The sequence below is a fragment of the Zootoca vivipara genome, chromosome 11 (genome assembly GCF_963506605.1).
Source record: "Zootoca vivipara chromosome 11, rZooViv1.1, whole genome shotgun sequence".
In the NCBI taxonomy this organism is placed as follows: Eukaryota; Metazoa; Chordata; class Lepidosauria; order Squamata; family Lacertidae; genus Zootoca; species Zootoca vivipara.
Window position 1 is genome coordinate 18,476,787 of NC_083286.1, and position 8,406 is coordinate 18,485,192.

Genomic DNA, 8,406 nt, shown 5'->3' on the forward strand with positions numbered 1-8,406 from the left:
TACAGCCAGGTTTCATACACACATACACTATACTGCAGGCATCCCCAAACTTCGGCCCTACAGATGTTTTGGACTACAATTCCCATCACCCCTGACCACTGGTCCTGTTAGCTATGGATCATGGGAGTTGTAGGCCAAAACATCTGGAGGGCCGCAGTTTGGGGATGCCTGCTATACTGTATATAATGAATGCATCTAAAAGGGTTAGGTAAATAAAGAGGTTTTCATCTGGTGATGGAAAAACATCCAAGTTGGCACCAGAGAAGCCTTTTCTGGTGACAACACAGAAGAGTTGAGGCATCACAGCCAAGAAGGCTCTGTCACATGTCACCACCAGCCTCATGTCTGAAGGTAGGGTGACCAACAGAACTGCTTCCGAGACAGAACTTAGTAGCCACAGGCTTCGGTGGGAGCTGGCAATCTGGTCTCAAGTCATTGAAGGCTTCATATCAGGGTAGATTATGACCTATAAACCCCTACACAGCTCGGATCTGAAGAACCATATTTCCCTGTGTGGGTTTTGAGATCTTCAGGGAAGACCTTTCTGCCAGACCGATCATCATCACAGACAGACTTTGGTAATATGGTACCCTGAGCGAAGACAAAATTTGGTGCTATCCTCCTCCCCAGTCCCCATATTTTCAAAATAAAGCCTTTTGGTACAGTCACTTTTTACAGATCTTCTCAGTAGTAAGTAAGTAGTAAGTAAAACCTTTATTGGCATCAAACAAACTCGCAGACAAAATAATAACAGATTAAAACTGTCACTGTGGCAAACGCTGTGTTAAGAGAGAGAAGGGAATAATCCGCTATCCGCTTTCACGACAATGGGGCTTCTAATAATTCAGACGACTGCAGAGCACAACAACGAGAAAATAGTAAATTAAGATATTGAGCCACCATCTTGGTGAGGACCTGGTCCTTCCCCAGCAAAAGGAATTGTAAGATTTCCCACTCAATATATTTTGTTGTTGTTTAGTCGTGTCCCACTCTTCGTGACCCCATGGACCAGAGCACGCCAGGCACTCCTGTCTTCCACTGCCTCCCACAGTTTGGTCAAACTCATGTTCGTAGCTTCAAGAACACTGTCCAACCATCTCGTCCTCTGTCGTCCCCTTCTCCTTGGGCCCTCAATCTTTCCCAACATCAGGGTCTTTTCCAGGGAATCTTCTCTTCTCATGAGGTGGCCAGTGTATTGGAGCCTCAGCTTCAGGACCTGTCCTTCCAGTGAGCACCCAGGGCTGTTTTCCTTCAGAATGGATAGGTTTGATCTTCTTGCAGTCCATGGGACTCTCAAGATTCTCCTCCAGCACCATCTCTGTCCAAAAGTGGCCATAGCTGGTCAACCAGCTGTAACTGGAAATAGGCACGCCTAGCCATCTGAGTCTCCAGCAACAAGGTTGAATCCAGAACATTCCCCAAGCTATGGAACTGTTCTTTCCAAGGGAGCCCAATGCCATCCAGAACAGGCTGCCTCGCCACCTTAGAACTCAGAACACATAACACCTCCATCTGTTCAGAATTCAGCTTCAATTAATTATAGAACTCACTAGAAAAGAAAGATGGGGGGGGGGAGAGGAGAGACCCAAACAGTTTATCTTTCGCTGCCAGGTCATTTCATGGAACAAATGATAAATAAAAACCTGAAACAACATTATTATCCCAACCATCTCCCTTTCCTGCCCGGAATTAACAGCACCAGTATCCCAATTGAAAGGAAGTGGAAAGTGCATTAATTTGTTCAGGTGTTTAGCAAATCTCTGTAAGAAATTACAAAAATTAAGATAGAAACAAAGCTATCCTAATCTTATAATTACTAGATGCGGTCTCTGAAAGATATCGCCTAATGTGTAGTAAGCCTCATACCAAGTCATTAATGTGACATTGTTTCTGCTAATTGCTTACAGTGATATGATCAAATCACTGGTTCTGATTCGAACAGATAATGGAATTAGCATCTGGATCAGTAAAACCACCAGAATAGATATAATTGCTGTAATTGCTTAATGCATAATAGTCAGACATGTTATCCAAAATTATATCTAAAGGACATCTCCAGAGGACATCTATAAGCAAGTCATTATAACACTGTGAATCAAGAGTTTCTGGTGAGATTTTTAAAATTATTATTATTTCCCTATCTCTGTTTCAACCCCCTCCCCAGCCCTGAATGATTAAATTTAACTTGTTTTTCAGAATGGAAGGTACCACTTTATACAAACGTTGCAGCTGTTATCTTGGTACGATGTTTGAGAAAACGATGGAATCAGCACAAAGCCTTACAATGGAACTAGAACACAACAACATGTGCAAAATGTTTAAACCCTTCAAATATTAAAACCCTACCTCAAAGACAAGCCCTCCATTACCTTATTGTGGCCGTTGCTGGCAAGGTTTAGGTGGGTAAGTTATATCATAATCAGGGGGCCAGTGTGATGAAATTTGAAGAAATCTAGGCTTTAATCAGGGAGAGGAGAATCTGGGTGCCTAAAGCTCACAGGATGAGCTGAGGGTAAGTCACTATAGCTCAACCCAACAAGTCTTTTGATATATATACATATATCATCCTGATTTCTGGGTTTGAAGGTTACATTACAGCAAATAGATTAAGCTCACCTAGCAACACTCCCCCCCTTCACAAAAATAAATAAATAAATACCCAGCTGGAAAAGAAGTTCCTTGTGATTGGAAAGGATTGTTTTTTTGTATTTTTTAAAAATTGTCTTGCTAGGAGGACCAGACCCCTTAAGGTTTTAATGAACCTTCCCTGCCCACTGCCCAGCTGTGGGCCATTAAGAAATGTGTAATCTCCTCGAAGCAGGTAGTGTTTCTACAACCTGGATACAAACAACAGCTCAGATAGCGTGAAATAGTGTGGTCTGAAGAGAAGAGGAATATAGGAAGCTGCCTTATAATGAGACAGGCCATTGGTCAATCTGACTCAGTACTGTCGACACTAATTGTCAAAAGTTGGGTAGGATAGCTGGAGGGAGGGAATCACATCTGGCAACATATGTGCCCTTTTGTTTTCAGATAGTACATGGTTAGACGAGTCTAAAAAGCCCGGGACACAAATTTTCACATCCCTCTAGTGGCTATGGTGGCTCATTTATCAGAAGTAAGATATTTAGTGTTAAGTCTCGATTCTGAAACCAAACAAAGCCTCCTAGAGCACCATATACATCGGGAGGCTTAGTGTGGTCTCTCAAAGGCTTTCTAAAACTGCTGGATCAAAGGAGAACCTCTTTCAAGACAGTGGGCATAACTCCTTCGTATAATAAATCATTAACAACTCTCTGGACCATCCAGTCAGTCTCCTTCTCCTAGATGTTACTGTTCATCCCTCAGGCTTTAACTGGATGCGGCTTGAACAAACCTGAACTAGTTGTGGCATCTGCTTAGGTTCCTATGGTATATGAAGATTCCTTCTCAGACAAATCGTCTGAAGATTTGGGTGGAACTCCAAAACCACTGTAAATAAGAGTAGAAAAATTCACTGGGGTTCTTCAGACTGCCGTTGTTGTGCACAAACGGGGAGCTATAGAGACCCACTGTCAACATAAATTTGTATAAGTGCATGCCCCCAAAATGAGATCAGGTCTTCCTAATGCTAAGCAGCCTTGCATAAAAAGCGTGGAGATACAGCATTTCAACTAACACAGTCCCTTTTTCCGGAAGTCATTTCTTGCAAGTCCCAGAATGGATCTCCATTTCCAAAGAATGCCCAAAGTTAATTCACTGTTTAATTATCTCCTCTGATTTCACATAACAATGCATGTTCAGCTAATTAGAATTTCAGACTGAGTGCTTATTTGCATTTTTTTACCCCCACGATCAAAAAAAGAACCAAATAATAGATCATCTTAAGGTGTGGCATTTTCTCTGACTCAATTAAAAAGCAAAGATACACTATTTCTGTTGAACATGGTAACCATTCTTTATAGTGCGGAATATATTAATTACTGATAACATTCATGTCCCGTTGCCAACTCAGAAGAATGTAACTAAAAACTAATTACCCTGTAGAAAAAAATCTCTTATCAGCTTCACACATTTCTCTTGTAACCCAGCATGGCCGCTCCGACAGACAATGTGGGTGGTCGGTGCCATCAGAAGCATGAATGAAAGCTGCCCCTATTACATACACACAACACAATGGAAAGAAAGGTTTCGACGCTAGTTGCATTTTAGGGATTCATCGCTGCTTGATAGTGACGGCATCTGCAAAGTGCATCTCTAAATGCCAGTGCCATCTCTTAACCCAAGTCTCCATTTCTGAATGGACCGCTGTTGCCTCTGCTCTCATTCAGTTTCCCTCTCCATCTGGATCCAAACATCACAACCACCCATAGTCAAAGTGCAAGGGACATGGTGGCTTCTGCTCGATCTCCTCACCTTCTCCTCTGCTTGCATGCTTGGAGAATGAAGGTAAGCAGACAGCATCGCCGGGGACCTGAAAGGGGAGGGCAATAGCTCGGGTGTAGAGCACTTGCCTTGCAAATAGAAAGACCCGAGTTCAGTAAGGCTGGGTGGTATCTGGCTGTCAACATGGCAATGTTTGGATCCCTTCCAGTCAGGATTCAGGCCTCATCATGGGACTGAAACTGCCTTGGTCGCACTGGTTGATGATCTCCAGCAGGCTAGGGACAAAGGTAAGAGCTGTTTCCTAGTCCTGCTGGATCTCTCAGCGGCTTTTGACACCATCGACCATAACATCCTTCTGGACCGTCTAGAGCGGCTGGGAGCTGGGGGCACTGTCATACAGTGGTTCCGCTCCTTCCTCCTGGGCCGTGTTCAGAAAGTGGTGGTAGGGGATGAGTGTTCAGATCCCTGGGCTCTCACTTGTGGGGTGCCTCAGGGTTCTGTCCTCTCCCCCATGCTTTTCAACATCTACATGTAGCCTCTGGGAGAGATCATCAGGGAGTTTGGGCTGGGTGTTCATCAGTATGCGGATGATACCCAGCTCTACCTCTCTTTCAAATAAGAACCAGTGAAGGCGGTGAAGGTCCTGTGTGAGTGTCTGGAGGCAGTTGGAGGATGGATGGCGGCTAACAGATTGAGGTTGAATCCTGACAAGACAGAAGTACTGTTTTGGGGGGACAGGAGGCGGACAGGTGTGGAGGACTCCCTGGTCCTGAATGGGGTAACTGTGCCCCTGAAGGACCAGGTGCGCAGCCTGGGAGTCATTCTGGACTCACAGCTGTCCATGGAGGCGCAGGTCAATTCTGTGTCCAGGGCAGCTGTCTACCAGCTCCACCTGGTACGCAGGCTGAGACCCTATCTGCCCACAGACTGTCTCGCCAGAGTGCTAATCCAGAATGTGGCAGCTAGACTGGTGACTGGGAGCGGCAGCCGAGACCACGGAACACCAGTCTTGAAAGACCTACATTGGCTCCCGTACATTTCCGAGCACAATTCAAAGCTTTGGTGCTGACCTTTAAAGCCCTAAACTGCTTCGGTCCAGTGTACCTGAAGGAGTGTCTCCACCCCCATCATTCAGCCCGGACACTGAGGTCCAGCTCCAAGGGCCTTCTGGCAGTTCCCTTGCTGCGAGAAGCCAAGTTACAGGGAACCAAGCAGAGGGCCTTTTTGTGGAACGCCCTCTCACCAGATGTCAAAGAGAAAAACAACTACCAGACTTTTAGAAGACATCTGAAGGCTGTTTAGAGAAGCTTTTAATGGTTAATAGATTGTTAATAATAATAATATGGAGTTGATGATAATGATGATGATGATGATGATGATGATAATTCTCAGCATTACTACTACTGTCAATTATTATTATTCATTAGGGCTATTCAGGAGTAAATTTAACTCTGTCATCCATTTTCATAGTTGTGCCTATGCCCCCCAACCTCATGCCCTCCTGATGTTTTGGACTATAATTCCCATGAGTCTCAAACAGCACAGCTGATGCTGTGATCTGGCTAGTGCTGATGGGAATTATAGTCCAAACTATCTGGAGGACACCAGATTGGGGCCGGCCGGCCTACATTTTCAGAACCATTAAATGGCCAATTAAAACTTACACAAAAGTTATTATGGATGTGTATTCATGTATTACAAACACTAAATGTCAAATGTAATGCAAGGCAACCGAAAATTTAAAAAAACCAATCATATTTGATATGGGGTGCACCAATTGATTTGTAATACAGTATGTTTGTTCCTTTCTCCTCTAAGAGTTTTATTCTTACGTCTGTTAAACTACTTTCACCATGTTGAAATATTAAAAATAAAAGAAATATGTATATTTGTCCATTTTTGTATCGAGAAAAGAATTGAACCACCACCGGCTCTCTGAAGAAGCCAGGCTGCTCTCTGCATCAACCTGGCAGCAGTCATTTTATTGGGCTGCTGCAAAGGGAAGATGCAAGGAAGCAGGACCACTCCATCAGCACAGCTGAGACACAAGCATCTTCAATGAATAAACCAAAACTTGTAACTAAGAACTTGTATGAGCTTACGTTTTTCCTCTCCCCTCCCAATCTGTCTTCCTTTTGTGCCATGTCTTTTTAGATTATAAATCTGAAGGCAGGGGCAAACACTCTGATAGAGATAGAAATATATATCTGCCATGTCCTTTCTTCTCTAGAAAAAATGGAAGTATTTTCAAAACTGTTGGTGAAAGAGGCAACAGCATCGTATGTTAGAAGTGGGGCGTTTTGATCTTGAAGAAAGAATGCCAAGGTAAGGCAAGGACAGAGCACAAATCCCAGACAGGGAAACATTAAGAAGCGATGCATTACTCTGCATTCAAAATTTAATTTTCTCAGGAATAGTGATTGGCATGCACTGCAATCAAATTCCCATATACCAGACCGATAATGTTTCAGTGTGTACCTCAACAGGAAAATCCTCCTTAAAAGTATTCAGAAGATGCTAACAGGATTGGGGAACCAAGTGTAAAATTAAAATGCTGGTGTCTCTTCCGAGGCTGAGTGAACCTGACAGAAAGAAAAGAATCCTAACCAAAGATAAGCCATATAGCAAGATTGCATCCTTCCTTCTGCTGCAATCCTAAATGAACCTATCCGAAAGTCTCCATGGATGGTTTTTCTCCTGCGAGGATCAATTCTTGCTAAGCTTGAGGATGATCTTGCAGACAAAAACGAGTTGTCCTCACAACTCTACTCATGGGAGAAATGTGACAGGCACGCCAGCAGCTTGTGTTCATTGTGTTACAATCTCAGAGCTTCCTGGAGCTGATGCAAGGGGCTCCCTGCTCATCTGTTCATTCCCCAAGAATAGCCTGGTGCAGGACTACAATAAAAGCGAATAAGAAAAGAACGACACAAGCTTTCAGTTCTTTCAAAGATAACCAAGGCCACTTCAACACAAATGAAATTGGCCCAAAGGCTTCGCCACCCAATCTCCTGCCATTCATATTCTGTAAACCTTTGGAAAGCTGCCAGTCAATAGAGGGTAAGAGAAATAAAAAATTGTGTTGAACTTTCGCTGCCCTCCTTATTTCCAGGACACACAATACACTATTGGGTTAGGGCCATGCAATATTAGGTCATTGTAAGGCAGCTTGTGAGCATGTAGAACTGGCTCAAGATGAATTGCGAATTCACACAAACTGGGGAGGAAGAGGGGATGGCAAGTGTGGATGAAAGGGCAGGCATAAGCTGTATTTCCTCATAAAGGTCCCATGTCGAACATTTGCCACCAAAGCTTCCCATATTCGTAGTGTTCAGACAGCTATTTTTAAAACGTGTTTTTGCATTTCAAAAATCAGTTGGTTATATAAGGGACAAGATGATCTTTTAGATATGTCATGGAGCTACTTGCTTGGAAAAATCCGTTTTTAATCCAATTTCACTTGTGAAAGGAGGCACAACACAGGTGATTGTAAGCAGAAACGCAAATCTCAAAACGACAGTCAGTAAGTCAATTTCAACACCATTAATCCACTCGGTATCAAGCTAAATGCAAAATGTGTTTATAAGCTAAAATGGAAAAAAAGAAAAAAGGGCAGGAACAGAGGTTCAAAGCCACTTGTTTAAAATGAACTGCAGCATATGCTGTTCCAGGATGGTTTATTACCCCTGTTTAGGGAAGTTTTCAAAGTTTTATTTTTTATTTTATATCCTGTTGGAAGCCACCCAAAGTGGCTGGGGAGTAATAAAATTATTATTATTATTATTATTATTATTATTATTATTATTAGCCCTTCTTATGCATTACTCACATGCAGTGAGTCGAAACAAAATAAAAAAATTCCTTCCAGTAGCACCTTAGAGACCAACTAAGTTTGTCATATGTATGAGCTTTTGTGTGCATGCACACTTCTTCAGATACACTGAAACAGAAGTCACCAGACCCTTATGTATAAGTCAAAGGGTGGGGAGGGGTATTACTCAGAAGGGTGGTGGGAATGGGTGATTGGCTGATAGGTAGTGA